The 23,650-nt window shown below is 41.3% G+C and overlaps 1 long non-coding RNA gene across 2 annotated transcripts; it reads left to right on the plus strand.

Annotated features, from left to right (window-relative positions):
* Window positions 1-313: 313 nt before the first annotated feature.
* On the plus strand, window positions 314-2,866 carry LOC147450744 (uncharacterized). 2 transcript variants are annotated; one of them, XR_015189157.1, is made up of 3 exons: window positions 314-683; window positions 1,556-2,270; window positions 2,371-2,866. It is a non-coding gene; the product is annotated as an uncharacterized LOC147450744 (long non-coding RNA). The 2 variants fall into 2 exon arrangements; XR_015189156.1 differs by lacking the exon at window positions 314-683 and adding an exon at window positions 695-865.
* The last annotated feature ends 20,784 nt before the right edge of the window (window positions 2,867-23,650 follow it).

The following is a 23,650-nucleotide window of genomic DNA, read 5'->3' on the forward strand; positions in this document are numbered from 1 at the left end:
TGACCCCGGCCACCAACAAGTCTTTAACTCAAAAGAATCAAGAAAGGGGGAAAAGAAAGTGAAAAAAGAGATAGCAAAAATGTACTCGCTGAGTGTTGATCTCTGGATCTAATATGAGAGGCAGAAAGATAGAGGGCATACCTAACCTATGTATGACTTTGTGCATGTGTGTGTGTGTGTGTGTGTGTGTGTGTGAGAGAGAGAGAGAGAGAGAGAGAGAGAGAGAGAGAGAGAGAGAGAGAGATCCAATTGCCATGCTTTTCTTGGTCGCAACAACGCGCGGGTCACATACTAGTCTGTTCAATATTCCTTGCTAATGCCGACGTTAGCTTTTGTTCTTTGGAAATGTTTGATGATGGCTTATAAGAGAGGTTCCAGTTTTTCCTCGTTACAGTAAGGGTGCTAGATAGTTGGAAAACCCAATTTTTCGTGCGAAGACAATATTCTATGAGATGAATATCAAAGACAAGCAGTCATGCAAAACATTTGTGATGGAGAAAGGGGCAGAAAACAAGCTCATAAGGTCAGTCATGCAAAACATTTGTGATGGAGAAAGGGGCAGAAAACAAGCTCATAAGGTGCCCTCTTCTCGTCAAGAGGAAGAGGGAGATCAAATATCAACAATCAAAGAGGAAGATGAACTCATTAGTCTGGCTACCACAAAAATGATCAACAATCTCATGGTGATTATTCCTTCAGAAGTTTTAGCATTTAGGGTTCAGGGTGAATTCGCAAGGTGCTTTGAGGACAAGCAGATCCAACTGGTTAACATACCGACATATAATAACAGCCAACATATGACAACCCTGCTGATCATCCTTGGATGCTGTGGAAGACCTACAAAAACTCATCCCAAGCACCTTTGGTGGGTACAATGGATGCAAGGAGGGTGGCAACGCTTCTGCCTTGCTATCTGAACTGTGGCTTCAAAGCCGTAGCCTGTGATACAAGGAAACCGCTTTAAAAAAGGGACTTTGAAGGTGGCTTAGATAGTTCTTAAAGTAGGTGACACAGGAGTCTACTCCATTAGGAGCCAGAGTGGGCTAGACAGCCTCTCAGAATAGGTGATGCAATAGTAGACTCGAGAGGTGAAATGGATGCCCTACTTAGAACTTAGAAGGCCATTGGATGACAAGATTGCTCTATACTTCTGTATGGAAAGCCTATGATCAGAATTATGTAGCAAAAATGGTAGAATGCCTTGCCTAATAATAAACAATATGACTTAGTATCTAGATCTATCCAAATGCCTTCTGCTATTTACTTCAAGATCCGTGCTGAAAACTTAAGAGAGTTTACTAAGTTGCGTACCATCACTAACTAAAGGGAATGTCCACGTTAAGGGGAAGCATTTATGAGAAAGTTGAAATATGGAGCTGTTGAAATTGAGGTTTTCTATTACAATTGTAGACAACTTAAGTTTAACATATGAAAGGGATGATTTGCCAGTCATCTACTTTATAAACTGCATTCAAGTATAATTATCCTTTCTATTTCTGGTGGGTTTTTTGAATTCATGTAAAGCCAATTCTGATGAAGCTCTTCTTCTCTACAGTTACCTTTCTGTAGTTGTCAGCAAGATGACTTCCATCTACATTGTTCCATCCTCGTTTGAGCTATGAACATACTGTCAAAATGTCACAAAACTCTTGCTAGGACATTGCTGTGAAAAATCAGTCGGTTCCTGGACTGTGCTAAAACCTGTATTGAATTTAGCCTCTTGGATGTCTTGCATCGAAGCTATCTGAGCAGGATTCTTGGGCGAGTCGGGGTCTTGGATGTGAGGGATTACCCCAATTATGATGCTGATGGATCTGTACTCTTGTATCAAGACGAAGAGGTGCTGAAAAGAAGCTTGAAATTCTGCTCAATGAGGATGAAGCAGCCTTCTTAAGAGGGCAAACAAGGTATTCTGTTGATTTATGCCAGAAACAAGAGAGCAACATCTCGCTCAGGAACTTCGTATAGGACTGTCTGTGTATGACATGCCAGAGTGGAAGAAGGATGCATTTGGTAAGGCACCCATATTTGGCCAGTGGTCCAAGCTATCAATAGAGGATTGAAGACATTTACAAATTTAAAAATGGGCAGGTCTCTTAAATTTGTGGTGCTATAACGAGTATGGCTGGGACGCGATGGTCATATCTTGTGCAAAAGAGCTGGCAAGGAACATCTGTGGGAAATCTGACTTTGGCAACTCTTACTTATTGATCCTTTGCCTACTCAATGGGGAAAGTCCTTGATTGATTGGATGCCTGGTCACATTGATGGTAAGTTTGGCTGATCAAAATTTTTCCTGTTTCTTTTGTATTATATTGCTGGCTCTTGTGTATTATATTGTTGGCTGACAAAATTTGTGTTGTGACCCAGGTGGTATCATCTATGCGAAAGGAAAGCATAAGGTTGCGACTTGAGTTTTGAAGCACTTCGTCACTACGTTGTGATCGCCTCAATGGATTTTTTACAGGGCTGGCTAAGCTGAATACTAATTTTTATGGCAGAAAGAGAGTTGTCAAGTATTTTGACATCCCTTCTCTATTAAAATTGCAAAGAATAGCATTTTTCTAATGTTACCCTTTGTTACCCTTCAGACTTAACTTCATTTACAAACAGCATAATTTACCAATGTAGCCGGAAAACCTTCTTGAAAACATTGGTGGTAGCTAGATTTCTGATTTATCTGCCACCTTCACTGCCTTGTAATGGGATATGACTGGTTGAGATTGTTTGTGGATCCAGGGTATTGGACAGTATGTATATTCTTGACACCCAGAAATTGCTTTCGCATGAGTTGTCCCGGAAGATGAAGTAAAATGTGGGCTGCTTGCAAAAACTCGAGGCCAATCCACAATTTGTTTTGTGCTCATCCTTATCATGAAGCTTCAACTATGTTATGTGGAGGGGAGCATAATGCCAACGTAAATGTTTTCAAGCCTAGTTTGAAATTAAGAAAGCTTGCTGTCAGCTTCATTGAAAACTCTCTGGAAGCCTTGAAATCTGCATCACCATTGAAGCTTGTCAAATTGGGCTCCTTTTTCTCTTTAATTTTTGAGGACACGGCTATTTAATGAATCGTTTATTCAAGAAATCTTTGTTTATTCCATCGGCTTCAATTTTCCAAGGGGACAGTGAAGCATGTTAGAATACTGCTATAAATGGGTGAGTTCCTACCAGCAGTGCTCAAAAAAAACCTTTATCCAGAAACTTACGCAAATTCCTTTAAGCCAATTCTTAAGAAGAAATTTTGCAAATTAAATTGCATTTTTTAATTTGATTGGATGCCTAGTCACATTGATGGTAATGCTAGCTAATCAAGATCTTTGGCTGCCCGACTGATCCCATGATTAACTTGAGTTGAACATGTTGGTTGATATTGGTGATGGGGTCCATAAATAGAATATGTATACTCTCTGGTGTCCGCAAACTCCTCCGACAGGGCTTTGAAGTAAGATGAAGCTGTAGGTTTCAATGTGGCCAGGTCTGCTTCCATAAAACTTGAGGCTGATGAAAAATTTGTTTTGTGGACACCCTAATCATGCGTTTTGGAAGCTTCAAGTATGTTAGATGTTCTTTGTTCAAGAATTGATCTGGGTCCTTTCACCTTGTCTCCAGCGGAGTAAAATGCGAGCATATATGTGGGCAAGCCGAGTTTGAAATTAGGATAGCTTGCTATCAACTTCATGGAAAACTCTCTGTATCAACAGCGAAGCTTGTTTTTTTATTTTTTGACACACTCGAGAGCCCACAAGGGGTGCTTATCCCTTCCAGATATTAGCCATGTTACATGGTCGGCAAAGGCCGTGTACCATCGGGCAAGAGCCACGTGTAGGCATCACCATGGCCACCTAATTGATGCACCACATGCTAGGAATGACGGAGAGAACTCGTAGCAATCAGCTAGGAACCTCCTTGGGTGACCCACCCCAGGAGGAGGATGCACTCGAGTGTCCAAGGGTAAGAGCCCTAGCAATGTGAACACCAGGTGAGCACAAGGTGTCCCTCTAGAGTGTGACCCGACAGGGCATTTGAACCCACAACCCGTAGGTTGAGGGGCCAAAGACTTAGCGTTAAGCATTGTTAGACATAGCATCAACTTCTGTTCAGTAGTGAGTTTGGGTTTTTTTAAGAGTTTCTCCTCTCGAGGGGAGTGCATGTGCCCGACTTGTTCATCATGCATATGCTTCTATGATCCTGGTGAATTGAAGCATGTAAGAAAATTGCAACAATCGAATGAATCTTTACTTCTGTGACTTATGGTGCATGTCAACAAAGAGAGTACCTTTAACACCATTAAGCCGCTATGTGACCACCGTAGCCAGAATACGACAATCAGCACGATCATAGAGTTGAAGAATAGGCGATGACATAAATCGCAGTAAACATGATCAACATGATGACGGAGATTGCGGTAGGTATGGCAAAAGGTATGAAAGGCGAAGAGACCATGATAAAGAGGATGAATATAGAAGGGATCATAGCCACAAGAATGGTGATTGAAGGAATCATAGATATTATTGGTAGTGATCACTATGATGATGAAGAGATCAGAGCAGCAGGAATTGAGATGATATAAACCCTAGCTCTTTGAAAGGGCATCAACCATACGAACTTGGGTTGTCAATGTTCACCAAGGTAAGGTAACATTACATGGATGGTGACTTTTAAGAAGGGATTCAAGAGCAAGAAGACGTGTACTTTATTACGCTTGATGAGTAAGAACTAAGGCTGCGTTCAGACTATGCAATGTGTGATCCCCCCTTTTCCAATCTAAATTCTCTGAGACGTAGCACATGCCCAACTGGCTTGTTACTTCGTTAGCGTAGAAGGAAAAATATCTCTCTCTCTCTCTCTCTCTCTCTCTCTCTCTCTCTCTCTCTCTCTCTCTCTCTCTCTCTTTACTTCGTTAGCGTAGGAGCCAATTTCAAATCCCTGGCCTCTCAGTAACCTGGCTACTGGCTTCATAGCCTTCTCTCTCTCTCTCTCTCTCTCTCTCTCTCTCTCTCTCTCAAACAGTGGCCGCATTGGGTTGTGGTATTGCGCCCTCTCATTGAGGGTCATGTTGGCATTGTTGTTGGGGGAGCTGTAATGCAGCAGGGTTGATTATAGCAGGGTTTTACAAGCAGATTGTTGAGCAAGCTGTGAAGAAAGGCCTTTCCTGCACACTTGATGGGCATGCAGGATATGCCCAGCATGGCTAGGGCAAGGAAGCATTAAGACGTTTTCACCAAATGTGAAGGAAAGTCCTTTCTTCACAGCTAAGATATTTTCACTAGATATACACAACATGGGTGTGGCAAGGAAGCATTGAGATGTTTTCACCAAACGCAAAGGAAAGGCCTTTCTTTAAATGAAATCATGGGCCTTTCTTTAAATGAAATCATGTATGCAGCCAGGCGCTGTGAGGGGGGCGTTGGACAAACATGTTGTGTGTGGCAATATGCTGGTTGATATGTACACCAAATGTGGTGCCCTTATGAAAGCACGAAAGACTTTCTTGATGGGCTTTTTTTCTGAAAAGTCATCTCTTGAGACATCTTGATTGTAGGATATGCCTGGCTTGGCTGTAGCAAGGATGTTGTCTCCTAGAGCGAGTTGGTTGCTGGATATGTTGATCACGGGTAGGCCTTTCTCCAACAGTTGTAGTGGTGCTATTAGTGAAACACGTCGTGCCTTTCAGCATACGAAAGGTTCTTGAGGTTCAGGCCAGAAAGCTCTAGTCTATATGCGAAGCGAGGGCCTCTCTATCACCTACGCATGCATCTTGAAGGCATGTGGCTCTATGCAAGATGCTGATATGGGCACAAAAATTCAAAGATGCTGATGTTGAAAAAAGATGTTGTGTTTGGTATTGTCTTGGTCGATATGTATGCCAAATGTGGTGCAATTGAGAAAGCACAAAAAGTGCCTCTTGGAATACACTGATTGCAGAATGTGCGCAACAAGAGCAGAGCAAAAGCCTCTGAGCTATTATCAGCTGATGCAAGGCGAGTGTATCTCTCCAAATTCAGTCACCTATACTTTCGTCTTGAAGGCTATGCTTACATCTTGAAGGCATGTGGCTCTATGCAAGTGCTCGAAGAGCTTCTTGTCCGGAGTGTGGACTCTTGAATGCATTGATTGGAAGATTTTCTAGATAGGGGCGGGGCCAGAAATCTCTTATCTGCTTTTAGCAGATGCAAAGCGAGGGCATCTCCCCGATTGTAATCACCTACGCATGCATCTTGAATGCATGTCTCTCTACACAAGATGTTGATGCAAGGAAGCTCTAAGCTATTTTAATCAGACACGAAGTGAGGTTTCTCGCTAATGAGGTGACAGGTCTCTCGGAGTGCTCTTATAACAGGATATTCCCAGCAAGGGTTGACCGAGGAAGCTCATAAGTGTTTTTGTTGGGATGCAACACGAGGGCAATTCCCCACAACAATTGTCTGTCTCAGTGTCCTCATTGCATGGATTGTTGCTCAACGGCTCTTGGAAACATGTTGTCCTTGCGAATTCTTTGGCTCATATGTATTGTGATGCCCTTGGTCAGCATGTATGCCAAATGTGGGATGCCATGGAGCCTTGGGTTGTTTCCAACAGATGCAAAGAGAGGGTGCCTCTCCAAATGCAATCACCTACGCTTTCGTCTTGAAGGCATATAACATTGCCTTAATGTCCGGAATGTCGTGTCCTTCAAGTGCATCTCATTGCCCACAGAACCATGGAGCTCTGGCTGGCTGGCTATTTTCAAGATGCAACGCGAAGACATTTCTCTTGATGTAATCACCTATGCTTGCACCTTGAAAGCATGTGGCACTACGTAGGAGCAATGATCACGTATGCGAATTGTGTTGTTCTTGGGAAAGCACCAAAGAGTGCTTGAGGAGCTTTCTGTTCGGAATGTCGTCTCTTGGAATGCACTGATTGCAGGATATGCTTAACATAGAAGGCTCTAGGCTGTTTTCAGCAAATGCGATTGAGCATCTCTCTTCCGATGTGAAATCACCTATGCTTGCATCTTGAAGGCATGTTGCAATTTGGAAGACGCTAGGACGGACATAAGAACTCACGATGATATTGTTAGTCAGGGGCTGTTGAAAAAAAATATTATGGTTGGCACTGCCTTGGTCGACATGTATGCAATTACCTACACTTGTATCTTGAAGGCATGTGGCATTACGCAAGATGTTGATATGGGCAAAAGAATTATTGATGATATTTTCAGTCAAGGGCTGTTGAAGAAAGAAGTCATGCTTGTATGCTTTTCGACGGTGATACTGACAACAAAATTCACAATTATATTGTTAGTCAGAGGCTCTTGGAAAAAGATCTCGTGCTTGACACTGCCTTGGTTGATATGTCTGCCAAATGTGGTGCACTATAGGATATACCCAACATGGCTATGGCAATAACGAAGTAATCAGATTTTTCACCAGATGCAAAAGAAAGGTGCTTTTTCATGGCTAGGATGTTTTCATGAGATATGCACAACATGGTTGTGGCAACGAAGCATTGAGATGTTTTTATCATATGTGAAGGAAAGGCCTTCCTTCAAATGCAATCACCTATGCAATTAGGGGCTATTGTGGGGCTGTTGCAGAAACATTTTGTGTTGGGCAATGTGGCAAGCTTGATGAGTCCAAAACACTACTTGACAACATGGGCTATGGTGTTAGCAGGTTGTGAACATGAAGGACGAGATTGATTTGTTCTATGATGTTGTCAACTTTCCAAACTTCAGTTTGGAACTAATCAAAACAAGAGTACATATAGTGCAGATGGCAAAAATAATCTGGTTTGAACTCTTTATACCATTTGATGTCGATCGCCCACTGTTACTATGCCTTTCACAGTTGAGCACCATCCTTCTTGCTTCCACCAGATTTGGACGTATAAAGCAACGAGTGAATTTTGATAGGCTGTGAATTGGCACAAGCTGAAATATAAGAATTCTCTCTTCTTCCTAAAGTTCCTCCACCCGAATAGTCACAAGCCTATCTCCTTCATCCTCCATGGGATGTCATCTCTTGCAGCGGGTTAAGAGCAGGAGATACCCAACATCATTGATGCAAGGTGCATCGACAACAGACATTCAATCGCACAGTGAGTAAGCATTATCATTCTGTGATTTTTGACATTTTTGACACTGTGAACGCAGTTAATGAACACACTGAGAATTGCATGTTGCCGTGGGAATGGCACGTTCCCTCGTATTATAAAAATTGGGGAGGACTATGCAAACTCCCCCATGCAAGGAAACTTGCATGTTTTGTTTTTTTTTGAAACATAAAAATGGAACAACAAACAATTAATACCATTGACATCTTGTATGATTATGAACATTGAGCTTGACAAACCTCTAACCCTCCTCGTGGTTTTTTGCTAGCTTTTGGTCAGAAGAGTCTACATCGCCCATTTGAGTGGCTCAATTCCACAAACAACTAACAAAGTATTTTGATTTGAAAATCTTTAAGCATATGTAGATTGGCACCAAACTTTCTGTACTGGGGTGTATGCTTGCTTACCCACAGCTATATGCTATTGATTAAGCGCTTTTCATTTTGTGATTGGGCTTGTGTGACCATGTGAATGCACATGTAGAGGCACAAGCTAATAGCAATAATGATTGGTTGCCTTGTGAAAGTAGAAGAAGACTAGCACTAGGCTTTTGAAGATGGGACGCCAGCAGGAGAAGGTGCCGACTCAAAAAAAACTGCAAAGTTGCTGGAGACAAACTTCCACACTCAGGAAGAACTGCATGTGGCACTTGACATATAGGTGACTTTCTCTACATGCATCACAGATCTTTAAAAAAAAGAACCCTCCAATAGTAGAGAGAAGAATGTTGTGACCCTTCAACACTAGAGGACAAGTATACGAAGGAAGAAGACATTTTCTACAGTTCATAAAATGGGGTGAGTACGGTTCCGTTTATGGTAATGGTGTTTGTGAACACACTTGGGACCATCAAGGCCTCACATAGGAGGTTTTTTTACCTCATGCTTTGTATAAACACTCATCACTCTATGGCTATCTTATCTTGTATTTCCAAACCAAATAATACATTTTGAATCGTATACGTTGGGCTTCTTCTCCATCTCCAAGATATGTGTGCATTATTGCAACCCTAGCACAGTCAATTGGTATCAGAGCAAGTTACGTCCTCCTAAGTATAGTCGCCAATACCCTCTTCACTTTCTTTGATTTTGGTGAGCTTTGGCGAGCGTCAATAGACCAAGAAATACTTTGGGATGGCTCATAGAGCTAGGGCACATGTTTGCTCAGAATTTGATTCAAGCTCATTGTGACCTTTGTTTTTACTATTACACGTACTACATATGCAATTTTGTCTTTTTATGCAGAGTTTCTTCCATGCAAGTTTTTGTATAACAGGTCTTTGACACTCTATTTTGGTTTGTGCTATATAGCAGGTACAATTTCTACTTAGTTTGGGCATTTTTCACATCAGGCTCAGTCTTTTACTATTGCTGAGAGCAATGATGCTTTCAAGATGTTTGTCAATGGCAAACTAGATAGAAGCAACTATCCATTGTGGGCCTACATGATGTACCATGTACTTTTTTTTAAAGGGAACATGGTTAAAGGTTTTGATTACACCCAGGTTCTATGAAGGATGTTGCAGGTTCGAGCGGTTCTGCTTCTATTGTTGTACCTATAGCTAAACAGGATTGTTAATAGAGATACACATGCACATGCATTGATTGCGTTGTCACTCAAGTGCACCATTACTCCTCACATCCGTTTAGCCAAAACAACAAAATAGGCTTGGGATATTCTAGCTGGATTGTATACAAGTCGCAATGATGCAAAAGTAGCATATCTACACAAGCAACTAAAATAAGAAATCATGCATGAAGAAGATGAAATGGACATTTTTCTTACTAAAGATATCAATGAGCAACTTCTTGCTAAGTCATTCCCAACCATTCACTTGTGCAGACCATTTTGGATGTATTACTAGATTTGTCGCAGACTTGTGCTTCTACTTTGAGGCTTGTTGCATGCAGGTTGCATAGGGAAACGTTAATGCTATTAAGTTTGATGGGCAATGTCAATGCTAGTAAGTTTGATGAACTGGTCACTTTGTTGTTACTAGAGGCTATGTCAAGAAAGAACAAGGCTAAGCAACATGCTATTGATCAAGCTTTTGTTGTTGCACAAAGAAGAGGTAGAAATTACAATGTCGTTACTTTTTTTTTCTTTAGGTAGTAAAACATTTGTGACAAAGAAGAGATGCACCATGGAAGCTTGTCAAATTGGGCTCCTTTTTCTCTTTAATTTTTGAGGACACGGCTATTTAATGAATCGTTTATTCAACATACAAAAACCAACAACTCTCACAGAACATTCCCAAAAGCTTTTCCCGCCCCACCTGAAACAAAATGCTTCCCTGTAGGGCTGCCCAATTGATCCCATGATTAACTTGAGTTGAGCATGTTGGTTGATATTGGTGATGGGGTCCATGGTCTTCAATAGAATATGTATACTCTTTGGTGTCTGCAAACTCCTCCGGCGGGGCTTTGAAGTAAGATGAAGCTGTAGGTTTCAATGTGGCCAGGTCTGCTTGCATACAACTTGAGGATGATGAAAAATTTGTTTTGTGGACACCCTAATCATGCTTTTTGGAAGCTTCAAGTATGTTAGATGTTCTCTGTTCATGCATTGATCTAGGTCCTTTCACCTTGTCTCGAGCGGAGTAATGCGAGCATAAATGTGGGCAAGCCGAGTTTGAAATTAGGAAAGGTTGCTATCAACTTCATGGAAAACTCTCTGTATCAACATCGAAGCTTGTTTTTTTTTCTGACACACTAGAGGGCCCACAAGGAGAGGTGCCATGTTACATGGTCGACAATGTACCATCGGACAAGAGCCACATGTAGGCATCGCCATGGCCACCTAATTGATGCACCACATGCTAGGAACGACGAAGAGAACTCGTAGCAATCAGCTAGGAACCTCCTTGGGTGATCCACCCCAGGAGGAGGGTGCACTCGAGTGTCCAAGGGTAAGTGCCCTAGCAATGTGAACACCAGGTGAGCACAAGGTGTCCCTCTAGAGTGTGACCCGACAGGGGATTTGAACCCACAACCCGTAGGTTGAGGGGCCAAAGATTTAGCGTTAAGCATTGTTAGACAGAGCATCAACTATTGTTCAGTAGGGAGTTTGGGTTTTTTTAAGAGTTTCTCCTCTCGAGGGGAGTGCATGTGCCCGACTTGTTCATCATGCATATGCTTCTATGATCCTGGTGAATTGAAGCATGTAAGAAAGTTGCAACAATCGAATGAATCTTTACTTTGATTTTATCAGTGACTTTTGGTGCATGTCAACAAAGACAATATCTTTCACACCATGGAGCCTCTATGTGACCACCGTAGCCAGAATACAACAATCAGCACGATCATAAAGTTGAAGAATAGGTGATGACAAAAATCGCAGTAAACATGATCAACATGATGATGGAGATTGCGGTAGGTATGGCAAAAGGTATGAAAGGCGAAGAGACCATGATAAAGAGGATGAATATAGAAGGGATCATAGCCACAAGAATGGTGATCGAAGGACTCATAGATATTGTTGGTAGTGATCACTATCATGATGAAGAGATCGGAGCAGCAGGAATTGAGATGATAGGGCTAGCTCTCTGAAAGGGCATCAACCATATGAACTTGGGTTGTCAGTGTTCACCAAGGTAAGGTAACATCACATGGATGGTGACTTCCAAGAAGGGATTCAAGAGCAAGAAGACGTGTACTTTATTACGCTTGATGAGTAAGAACTAAGGCTGCATTCAGACTATGCAATGTGTGATCCCCCCTTCCAATCAAAATTCTCTGAGACGTAGCGCAAGCCCAACTGGCTTGATCACACACCATAGCTCACTAAGGTTGGGCTCTCTGACATCTCTCTCCATCCAATTGGTTGAGAAGGGAGTCTCTCAGCCATGGGCGACCTTTCAATCCGGAACACCCTCGCCGTCACTTAGGCACAGGTCAGCATGCCACCTCGGAATGTGGGCAGCAACTTTGTGCGAAGTCTGAATCGCCACTCCCAAGGAGTCTCTTTCCATTGGTCCAACTCGGCAAAATCCATGCGCACATCGGCAGTTGAACCGAGCCTAAAGACAAAGTGTTTGCTGGATTGTTATTGGAAAAGTCGTTGTGGAGGTCTCGTTACATTGGTAAGACTCCTACAAAATGGCCTAAAGGTTGAGCATCAAGACATGGCCTTCACTAGACAAACCAAAAAGTGCATCAACAAAGAAGCGGCATAAGAAAATTGTGGATGATGACAAACCCAAGGATGAAGAAAAAGGCAATATGAAGAGGAGCCAATTGATGTGGTTCCATCCTCCCCTAAGAAAGCGGACGACATCATGGAAATGGCGTGCGAAAGTGAAGTGGAACTTGTGGAGGAAGCTCATGTGGCACCCACTAATGGCCAAGAGGGTGGGCCGAAGGTGGAGGTTGAAGCTCAAAAACACTAGTGAAGCAGTTGTTGAGGATGTACAAGTTGTTGAGACGAGCAAAAAACATATGTGGAGACTAAAAAACTTGCAAAATAGGATGAGAATACACAGGAGAGCAGCTCTCCATTACCTAAAGAAGAAAGCACTATGAGAGGGAAAATTGTAGATGATAAGTCAAAATGTTGTTTATATTCCCATTGTTCTTCATAGATGTGGTGGTCGAGTCCTGTCTGAGCTTCACAAACAATCTTTAATGCGATCTTCACTTTCTAGGGTTAATCCTCCAAAACTCATGGCAAAAGGAAGGAATCTCAAGCGGGGAGAAGTTGCCAAGGCTTTTGAAGAAACTACAAAGTTTAATGCTATGGAGGAGTCATTTGACACGTAGAATGAATGGGTTAATAGAGATCTAAACACTAGTACTCCACAAGAGGCTTTTGAGGCTCCTCAGGAAGCAATGATGCAAGGAATGCAAATGTAGTTGCAGACATGTTGACACACCACAATTGGCATCCTCTCTGGGAGTGCTTTATTAAGTGTCAAAGCATATTGGAAATTTTGGCAACGCTCTTATTAGGAATAACTATAGATTTTGGTCAGAAGAGTCTACATCACCCATTTGAGTGGCTCAATTCCACAAACAACTAACAAAGTATTTTGATTTGAAAATCTTTAAGCATATGTAGATTGGCACCAAACTTTCTGTAATGGGGTGTATGCTTACTTACCCATAGTTATATGCTATTGATTAAGCGCTTTTCATTTTGTGATTGGGCTTGTGTGACCACGTGAATGCACATGTAGAGGCACAAGCTAATAGCAATAATGATTGGTTGCCTTGTGAAAGTAGGAGAAGACTAGCACAAGGATTTTGAAGATGGGACGCCAGTAGGAGAAGGTGCCAACTCAAAAAAAACTGCAAAGTTGTTGGAGACAAACTTCCACACTTAGGCGGAACTGCATGTGTTGGAATTAGGGTTGCAGAGAAACACACACAGCTTGGAGAAGACGAAGGAAGCTCAAGGCACACAATAGAGAGTGTATTACTTAGTGTGCAATGGAATGATAGATAGCCCTAGAGTGATGGGCATATATAAAATGCTCGGGGGGAAAAACCTCCTAAAGAGGGAAAAAATGCCCCAGCGGTCCTAGTGTGTTCACACACATCACTACCACATGTATATGGTAACATATCCCCCCTGGAGTGATGCGGTGAACGAGAGCTGGCACATGAGTAAAGGGAAGTGCCATGCCCTAAGGACATGATCAGTCCACAAAGGGGAGTAAGACCAAAGCTTTCTGGAAAGCTTCAAGCTTCTCACGAGACAATGCCTTTGTGAAAAGATCTGCAAGGTTGTCCTGTGTTGGCACATAAGCCAAGTTGATCTCTCCTGCTGTGAGCCTCTCCCTGACATAGTGGTAATGCACCTCAATGTGTTTTGTGCGAGCATGAAAAATTGGGTTCCTCACAACTGCCAATGCGCTCTGACTATCAGTGTAGATAGTGTTGGCAGTGTCCTGACCAACACCCAAATCAGCCATAAGGCGTCTGAGCCATACACACTCAACCGTAGCTGTGAAGACTGCTCTATACTTAGCCTCACAACTCGAAGTGGCCACAGTAGGTTGCTTCTTGCCCAACCATGATATACATGAACTGCCAAGCATGAAACAAAAACCACTTGTGGACACTCTCGTGTCAAAACAACCAGCCCAATCTGAGTCCCAAAAAGCATGTAAGTCTGGCGGCAATGATCCCCCCTTGGGATAAAACAAGCCAAGATGTAAAGTGCCACTAAGGTAGCGGAAAATCCTCTTGACAGCCTACCAATGCTTAGACCCTGGGCTATGCATAAATCTGCTGACGTGTGAGACTGCAAACTGAATATCCGGCCTCGTGTTGCATACATAAATGAGGCATCCAACAGTAGTTTGATAAAGAGTGACATCAGCAGGATTGCCAGCATCATGTAGACTCATTTATGCCTTTATCGCCATAAGTCTCTTCATAATCTATGCCTTTTTGCTGTGCATAACCCTTTGCAACAAGTCGAGCCATATGGCGATCAATCTCACCATCCGGCTTGAATTTCAACTTGTAAACCCACTTCGTACCAATGGCCTTTTTGCTAGGAGGCAAATCACATAAAGTCCATGTGTCATTTTCTATGAGTGCATCATATTCTGATTGCATGGCAGCCATCCAATTTTCTGAATTCTATGCTTCATCAAAAGACAGAGAATCCTCAACATCATGTAAGCTAGACACAGTCAAAGCATACCAATCTGATGCATAAGATGCATGGCGAGAGCCTGAACGAGTACGACTAGATAAAGGTGCATCCAATTTACTGTCACGCAAAGTGTGCACCAGCCATTTTGGCATACCTCTAGCCTGCTCATTTTCAGCCCTTTCCTCATCAAGTACATCATGTACATCTGCATCAGTAATAGGCTGATCTAGAACATTTTCAGAAACCCCCATAGGCTGTACATTTGCCTCATTGGAACTTACATTCGTATTTCCACCACTGAAAAGAGGCAACAAAGTGTCATAAATGTCCTGTGAGCTTACATTATTGTCTCTAGTATATGACAGCAAGGGCTGAACAGAATCTTCCACAAACACTAAATCCCGAGAAACCACAATACGTTTTGTTTGCGGATAATACAACCTGTAACCTTTGCTTTCAGCACTATAACCAACAAAAATACATTTGACAGCCTTATCATCCAATTTTCTGCGTTGCACTTGTGGCACCAAAGCATATGCCAAACAGCCAAAAACACGCATGTGCTCAATAGAAGGCTTTCTATCATGCCATGCTTCATATGGAGTAATAGACCGCAAAGCTTTTGTAGGACACCTGTTAAGTACATAAGTGGCACACATGATGGCCTTAAGCCAAAAAGAATGCGGCAAAGCTTGACTCTTGACCATACATCGTTCCATTTCCGTCAGTAACCTGTTTTTCCTCTCAGCAACACCATTTTGCTAAGGTGTATAAGGCACTGTACATTGGTGTTTTATCCCACGACTAGCCAAAAATGCATTAAATTCATGAGACATATACTCCCCCCCTCGATCGGAACGGAGGGTGTCCATAGTACATTTCAACACATTTCAGCCATAGCCAGAAATTGTTTGAAGCACATAAAAACTTCAGACTTCGCTTTAAGCGGAAATACCCATGCATGCCTGGAGTAATCATCAATGAAAGTCACGAAGTACAGGTAATTGCCCAAGGACGGAGTTTGCATGGGCCCACAAACATCACTATGCACAAGCTACAACCTGCATGTGACCCGAACTGAACCATCCTTTGGAAACTTAGAGCGTTGCATCTTACCCAAAATACAGCCTTCAAAAACATGTTTGACAGGTGCTTCAAGAGGCGGCAAAGAAGCAACCATATCAGATTTTTGCAAACGCAGCAAACTGGCAAAATTCAGATGACCAAAACGTGCATGCCAAAGTTTTGCATCTGAAATAGCCCTTGAATCTGCAACAGCATTTGCAAAATTTTGTCCACACTTGTCATACAAAGTGAGCTTATACAGCCCACGGCACAAAAGGCCAGATGCAACAATTTCATCACCAAAACTGAGATCATGAATTGTACATCTGTCATCCACAAATTTGACTACAAGTCCAAGTCTAGCAAGTGCGGATACAGACAAGAGATTCTTCTTGATCCCAGGTACATAAAGTGCATCAACAAGTGTGAAAGAACTACCATTAGCAGCAGTAAGCACAATCTTTCCAACTCCCTGAACTGTATAAGAGGCATTGTTGGCACAAGTGACTGAATTCCCATGAGGGACAGACTCGATAGAGGTAAACAATTCACGATGTGAGGTAATGTGCTTTGTAGCACCACTGTCGAAATACCACACATGTGAATCTGCAGCAACTGACAAGCATGCATCATGGACAGCAGGATTGTAAGTGCACTCTGCACTAAAAGCCCATTCTGCATCAACATCAGCATTACGGTCTCCTTTTACAGAAGACTCAACAATGGCTGCATTTGTAGTGGAACCAGCATTTGCAATGGAACCACCCTCTTTCTTCTTAGCCTCTGTTGCCTTCAACTTAGGACACTGCTTGATCAAGTGATCATTAGCTTTACAATACTGGCAATGCATCTTCTTTTTGCCCTTGTCACCAGAATTACCTGACGAAGTGCTGTCAGTAGAAGCATTAGGAACAGAAGTTTTGCCACTCGTAGCAGAACCATAAGAAGTGGTTGCATTGTTGTTACCACCCTTTCTTTGAGAAGCAATAAAAGCATGTTCAACTGCACGACGCTGCCTAGTCCTGTTTTTTCTGGAAAGTGACTCTTGCAACAGCAATGTGCATAATGCATCAAACTTGACAACTTCTGGATTTCCTTGGGTCATAAGTTTCCAAGTACTAGCAAAAGTCTGGTAAGAATCTGGTAAGGCATCAAGAACAGTCTGCACTAGGGAACTGTCTGAAATGACTTCACCTGCAGAAATGAGTTGCTCATTGATATCCTTGACACTAGCAAGGAAAGTGTCCATATCATCTTCCTCATGCATAATCTTCGACTCCAACTCTTTACGCATCCTCATTGCGACTTGCAGAAAGACCAGCCAAAATATCCCAAGCCTGTTTTGCAGATTTTGCTGAACGGATGTGAGGAACAATGGTGCGCTTCACAAACAACGCAATCAATGCATGAGCCTGCGCATCCTTTACATCCCAACGAGCTTGTTCTATCATAGGCAAAACAACTCTTACAACAGCAATCCTTGTAGCAAGACCTGCAACATCCTCAACATCGCCTACATCCTTAGAACCAGGACGTACATCAATGCCCTGCACAATGTTCCAGATGCCCTTTGACACAAGAACATGTTGCATCATATAAGACCACATAGGGTAGTTGTCCCCATCCAACCTGTCCTCAGCAGCAAACATCTTGAACACATCTGTGTTGTTGTTGTCATCCATGGTAAATGCTGCACCTGATGTGAAAATTGCCCGAAAATAGGAGAAATGGAGCGGGAACAACACATGCTATATAGCACAAACCGTAGAAGACTATAAGGCACCTGTTATGCAGAAAACAGCATTGACAAAAATTATGCACAAAATGACGAAATAGCCTGTGCAGTACTGCCTGTAGTGGACACGGAGGCCGAAATGAGCCCAAATAAAAAATCTGAGTAGACCAAGCGAACGCTCGCCAAAGCTCACTAAAATCGGAGAAAGTGAGCAGGCGTGTACTAGAGCAGCTGGCGACTAAGCCCGCGAGGACGCAACCTGCTCTAATACCAATTGTTGGAATTAGGGTTGCAGAGAAACACACACAGCTTGGAGAAGACGAAGGAAGCTCAAGGCACACAATAGAGAGTGTATTACTTAGTGTGCAATGGAATGATAGATAGCCCTAGAGTGATGGGCGTATATACAATGCTCGGGGGAAAAAACCTCGTAAAGAGGGAAAAAATGCCCCGGCGGTCCTAGTGTGTTCACACACATCACTACCACATGTATATGGTAGCAGCATGTGCCACTTGACATATAGATGACTTTCTCTACATGCATCAGAGTTCTTTAAAAAAAAGAACCCTCCAGTAGTAGAGAGAAGAATGTTGTGATTACCATGTTTACGGTAATGGTGTCTGTGAACACACTTGGAACCATCAAGGCCTCACGTAGGAGGTTTTTTTTTCCTCATGCTTTGTATATACACTCATCACTCTATGGCTATCTTATCTTGAATTTCCAAATCAAATAATACATTTTGAATCATGTACGTTGGGCTTCTTCTCCATCTCCAAGATATGTGTGCATTCTTGCAACCCTAACACAGTCAATTGGTATCTAAGCAAGTTACGTCCTCCTAAGTATAGTCGCCAATACCCTCTTCACTTTCTTTGATTTTGGTGAGCTTTGGCGAGCGTCAATAGACCAAGAAATACTTTGGGATAGCTCATAGAGCTAGGGCACATGTTTGCTCAGAATTTGATTCAAGCTCATTGTGACCTTTGCTTTTACTATTACAAGTACTACATATGCAATTTTGTCTTTTTATGCAGAGTTTCTTCCATGCAAGTCTTTGTATAACAGGTCTTTGACACTCTATTTTGGTTTGTGCTATATAGCACGTACAATTTCTACTTAGTTTGGGCATTTTTCACATCAGGCTCGGTCTTTCACTATTGCTGAGAGCAATGATGCTTTCAAGATGTTTGTCAATGGCAAACTAGATAGAAGCAACTATCCATTGTGGGCCTACATGATGTACCATGTACTTTTTTCCAAAGGTATATGGAACATGGTTAAAGGTTTTGATTACACCCAGGTTCTATGGGTCTAGGTTTTATGAAGGGGGTATGAAGGATGTTGCAGGTTCGAGCGGTTCTGTTTCTACTATTTTACCTACAGCTAAACGGGATTGTTAATAGAGATACGCATGCACATGCATTGATTGCGTTGTCTCTCAAGCGCACCATTACTCCTCACATCCATTTAGCCAAAACAACAAAATAGGCTTGGGATATTCTAGTTGGATTGTATACAAGTCGCAATGATGCAAAAGTAGCATATCTGCACAAGCAACTAGAATATCAAGTCATGCATGAAGAAGATGAAATGGACATTTTTCTTACTACAGATATCAATGAGCAACTTCTTGCTACAAAGTCATTCCCAACCATTCACTTGTGCAAACCATTTTGGATGTATTACTAGATTTGTCGCAAACCTGTGCTTCTACTTTGAGGCTTGTTGCATGCGGTTGCATAGGGGAACGTTAATGCTATTAAGTTTGATGGGCAATGTCAATGCTAGTAAGTTTGATGAACTGGTCACTTTGTTGTTACTAGAGGCTATGTTAAGAAAGAACAAGGCTAAGCAACATGCTATTGATCAAGCTTTTGTTGTTGCACAAAGAAGAGGTAGCAATTACAATGTTGTTACTTTTTCTTTTCTTTAGGTAGTAAAACATTTGTGACAAAGAAGAGATAGCAATGACATTGTTGTTACTTTACATGTTCTTTCTTCAAGTGATATTTACGGCTCGATGCTCACTCCTTTTAGTAACAATTTGTACTTTGTGATTTTCATTGACAATTAATCACGTCATACATTAGTCCAAACTATTTATATGATTCAAATATTTTTTGTTGTTCTGTATTTAGATCTAATGTGGGTACTCTTCATTCTGGTCCTCGTCGGGGGGGGGGGATGTCAAAAGATTTTAATGCATTTTTGGTTGTTCATGGGATAAAACACCAATGTGCAGTGCCTTATACACCTCAACAAAGTAATGTTGCTTGAAGAAAAAACATTTCACTTTTGTAGTCTATGACTCAATATGAAGCATGGCATGCTAAGAAGCCATTTATTGGTCACTTGCATGTTTTTGGTTGCTTGTAGTATGTTGCCTCCATTTTGGAAAATGCTCTATTAGCACGCATCTTTTCAGATGCTCTCTTTCCACCCTCTATTTGTTCTTAGTTGGTTGCTTAGTTGCATGTTTTTGGTTGCTTGCAGTATGTTGCCTCCATTTTGGAAAATGCTCTATTAGCACGCATCTTTTCAGATGCTCTCTTTCCACCGTCTATTTGTTCTTAGTTGCACCATCTCTCTCTCTCTCTCTCTCTCTCTCTCTCTCTCTCTCTCTCTCTCTCTCTCTCTCTCTCTCTCTCTCCCCACCCAAAAGCTGGACGGGTCTTCTCTCTCCGCCCAAAAGCCAGACTTCCAAACACGTAGGGGCCTGCCAATTCCATGCAAGGGGATGAGACACAAATGCGATCTTTTTTATACTAAATGCATTGCATGAGGTTGCAGCGTCATCTCTTGTTCCAATGGTTAGGCGAGTTCTACACATACTAATGCAGATCAATTGTTGATGGGATTTCGAACTTGCTCATTTTTTTAGGGGGAGAGAGAGACTCCCAGGAGGTATCAATGGGAATCTAGAAACAATTGAATAAAATAACGAAGCTACTAGTAAGTGCTTATGTCCCAATAACTTTAGTACCACAATAACGTAAGAAATTGGATGATAAGGCTATTAAATGCATCTTTGTTGGGGTTACAATGCTGAAATTAAGCATTACAAGTTATATCATCCTCGATTAAAATGTAGCTTGACTTCTTGAAATGTTGAATTGCAAAAGATGTAATTCATTCCTTGTTGTCATGTACTAAAGAGACTCTTTCAACTACATCTTTGTTGGCTACGATGATGCTAAGAGCAAGGCATACAAGTTATATCATCCTCACTCAAAACATATCTTGACTTCTCGAGATGTTATTTCTAAAATCATGGGACGAGCAAGAAGCATGAAGCTAAAATAAAAGTTTATTTGGGTAGAAGTAGTAAGTACATATGTCTACTTGATAAACCACTCACCCTCAACAACATTGGATGGAGGAATTTGAGAATAGGAGTGGACAAGTAAAAAGGTGAAGTATGCATTGTCTCTTTGTAAACCGCCATTCTCTGAAGCTTTACACATCTATAATGTGTTTTTGCATTCAATCATGAGGGCTATTTACTATTAGTTGTCAATACAAATTCAAACTCTTCAGCAAACACATCCCTATTAGTTTGTCCACGTGATTGATCCAACCTACCTTAGGTATGTGCAATTATAGCCTCCTTCTTGAATCATATATAGGGACTCATAAAAGGGATCCCTAATATAATCTCATAGCGGGAATTCTTACCAAAATCCACTATTGTGGTGTGTTGATAGTCAATATTGCAAAAAATGACCACCACTTCTTTTGATAGTCCGTGTGGCTTCTCTTCGTGTCCATTAGCGAGGTGAAGTCTCATTTTAAGCTTGCTTATCACTAGTTTTCCTTGGGATTCCCATGCTCATTTATTTGTGATGGTAGTGCCCACTCCACTATCTAGCATTGCAAGACATTGAACTCTGACATTTTGTACAAGTAAAGTTATATTGTCTTCTTCACCCTCATAGTAGTTTCAGACTTTATTTAAAAGAATTGAGCTTACAATTTTCTCTAGAGATTGATCTTGTTTACAAATCTTATGTATCTTGCATTAGACATTTGATCCTCGTTTTCTCTAGGCTTTATAAAGAACACTCCGTAGGTGAGGTCTAAGCTTTAGCAATTCACCTAGGGTTAACTTGCATCAAATAGGGGTGGACATTATACCGTGCAAGTTACCAAAACATAAAGATTCTTTAGCTTTCTGCATCTTAATGGCTCAAAGAACGGTAGGGTGTATCAAATACTACTCTTTTTGCCATGTCTTTCAAGAGTGGTCCACTACTAATAATTAGTATTGAATGAGGCCAAAAGTTAATTGGTTAAAGTTTATTTTTTTGGAAACATTCATTGCATGGTTTTTGCCTTGAATGTTGGGAGCTAAAATAAGGAGATGCACTCATAGCCATCCGCTAATGCTAGTGAATTCCCTCTCTATCACAATTCCCTCACCCCAAAGTTGTGTCACAATTCTACGTCTCCTCTCAGCTTGTATGTGTCCATGGCTTAAAGCTCTCTTTGTCTAGCTTCCTCTCCAAGTTCCTTCCCTTGTTTCTATGGACCTTTTGTTGGTGACAGAGCATACATTCATGCAAGCTCTAGTTTAATCACCAATTGATAATGTCCGAGTCGAAGTAGACATTGGGCATAGCCACATTGAGGAGAGCTCAACCTCTACAGTGAGTATAGATCAATCCTCAGCTACAGTCAGTATGGATCAATCCTCCGGAAGAACTCTCCATCGAATCTCTTTTATTATTGTCAATTATATAAGTAGGAGGGTGCAAATTTTACATTTTGAAGCACGGTGGAGATTATGTGTAGGGTCTTATGCCATCAATAGCTAAATGAAATAGTCATTGGTGCAAGAATATGCAAGGTTGATTTGTTCACAATCATCATTGAAAAGCTGAAGCATTCTTTCAACTATGTGAAGGGCAGTCAAAGCAAAGACCAACTTGGCACAAAGAGGTCAGAACTACACATGATTGTGAATGCCAAGGATGTTCCATTAGGGAAGAAGGCATAGCGTCACCAAAGTTTCCAACGCTCTTGGCATTCATCCCCGTAATCTATAAAAGTACTGGGTGGATATTCATGATAACAATTTTCAGTGGTCCTTTGGAGGACGTAAGAAAAGGAGTGATTGCTTAAGTCTTAACATTGTAAAGTGTGTTGTTAATTATTGGTCCCAAATCTCTCTAAACGAGAAGGGTATATTTCAAAAGAGGATCGGTGTTTGCGAATATGAGAAACATCCTTTGCACTTTCTAGAGGTGATTAAGGTATCTTTCCAACAAAATTATGTTTCTTGAAAGAATGGTTTCATTTATTTATTGTTTTTATATAAATGTACGATTATATTCATGTTGATAAGGGCACTCTTAGTACTTGTGTTACGTAGTACTTTCATAACTATGAGTACTTCTAATAGTTCTGAACATTGAGAAAAAAAGACCTCTAAGCATTTATACTATTATCACTCCCTTCAAAAAAATATTAGTATTGTAAAGTATTGATCAATGAGTATTCCCTGAAGTCATTGCATCAGGCCATTGAGCATACACTTGTAAGTCGTGGTATAGTCTATCAAGCATCGAATGGTATTTAGTACCTATCTAAGTAGTTTGGGTCAGAGTATTCAGTACTTATGTATGTGCAGAATCATTATGAACTATTGTCAATGTTGTGAGGGGTATTCTTGGTTTTTTGGTGATACTAGACAAAGTACTATTTTAATGTTGTTACTTTTTTTGATATGCTACTTCTATCAACCTCGTTAAAGTGTTACTAGTGCTATTTGTTTCTAGAAAAATAGTGTCTCCCTATAGGCCTTGCATCATTGTGTTGAGTATCCAATGTAGCTAGTCCTCATATGACTATCATTTTCTTCATAGTACTACCATCAATCTCTTGATAAGGTTCAATCCTAGTGTACTACTCTCAATATTGCAAAGACTACGCTTAGTAATGGGCATATTCTTGTACTACTAATATTAAAGACACACTCCTATGATGCATCAAGGTTGAAATTTTACGAATTAAAATAACTGTATGCTTTAATGTGAAGCATACCATAGTACCACCCTTTTATGTTATTGTGTCATTGCAACTACTATAAGTATTGCACATAGTACTATGAGTACTATGGGGCAGTGAAACATAAAGTGCTTATT

Source organism: Adiantum capillus-veneris, chromosome 9 (assembly GCF_014529385.1).
Source record: "Adiantum capillus-veneris isolate H3 chromosome 9, ASM1452938v2, whole genome shotgun sequence".
Taxonomy (NCBI): domain Eukaryota; kingdom Viridiplantae; phylum Streptophyta; class Polypodiopsida; order Polypodiales; family Pteridaceae; genus Adiantum; species Adiantum capillus-veneris.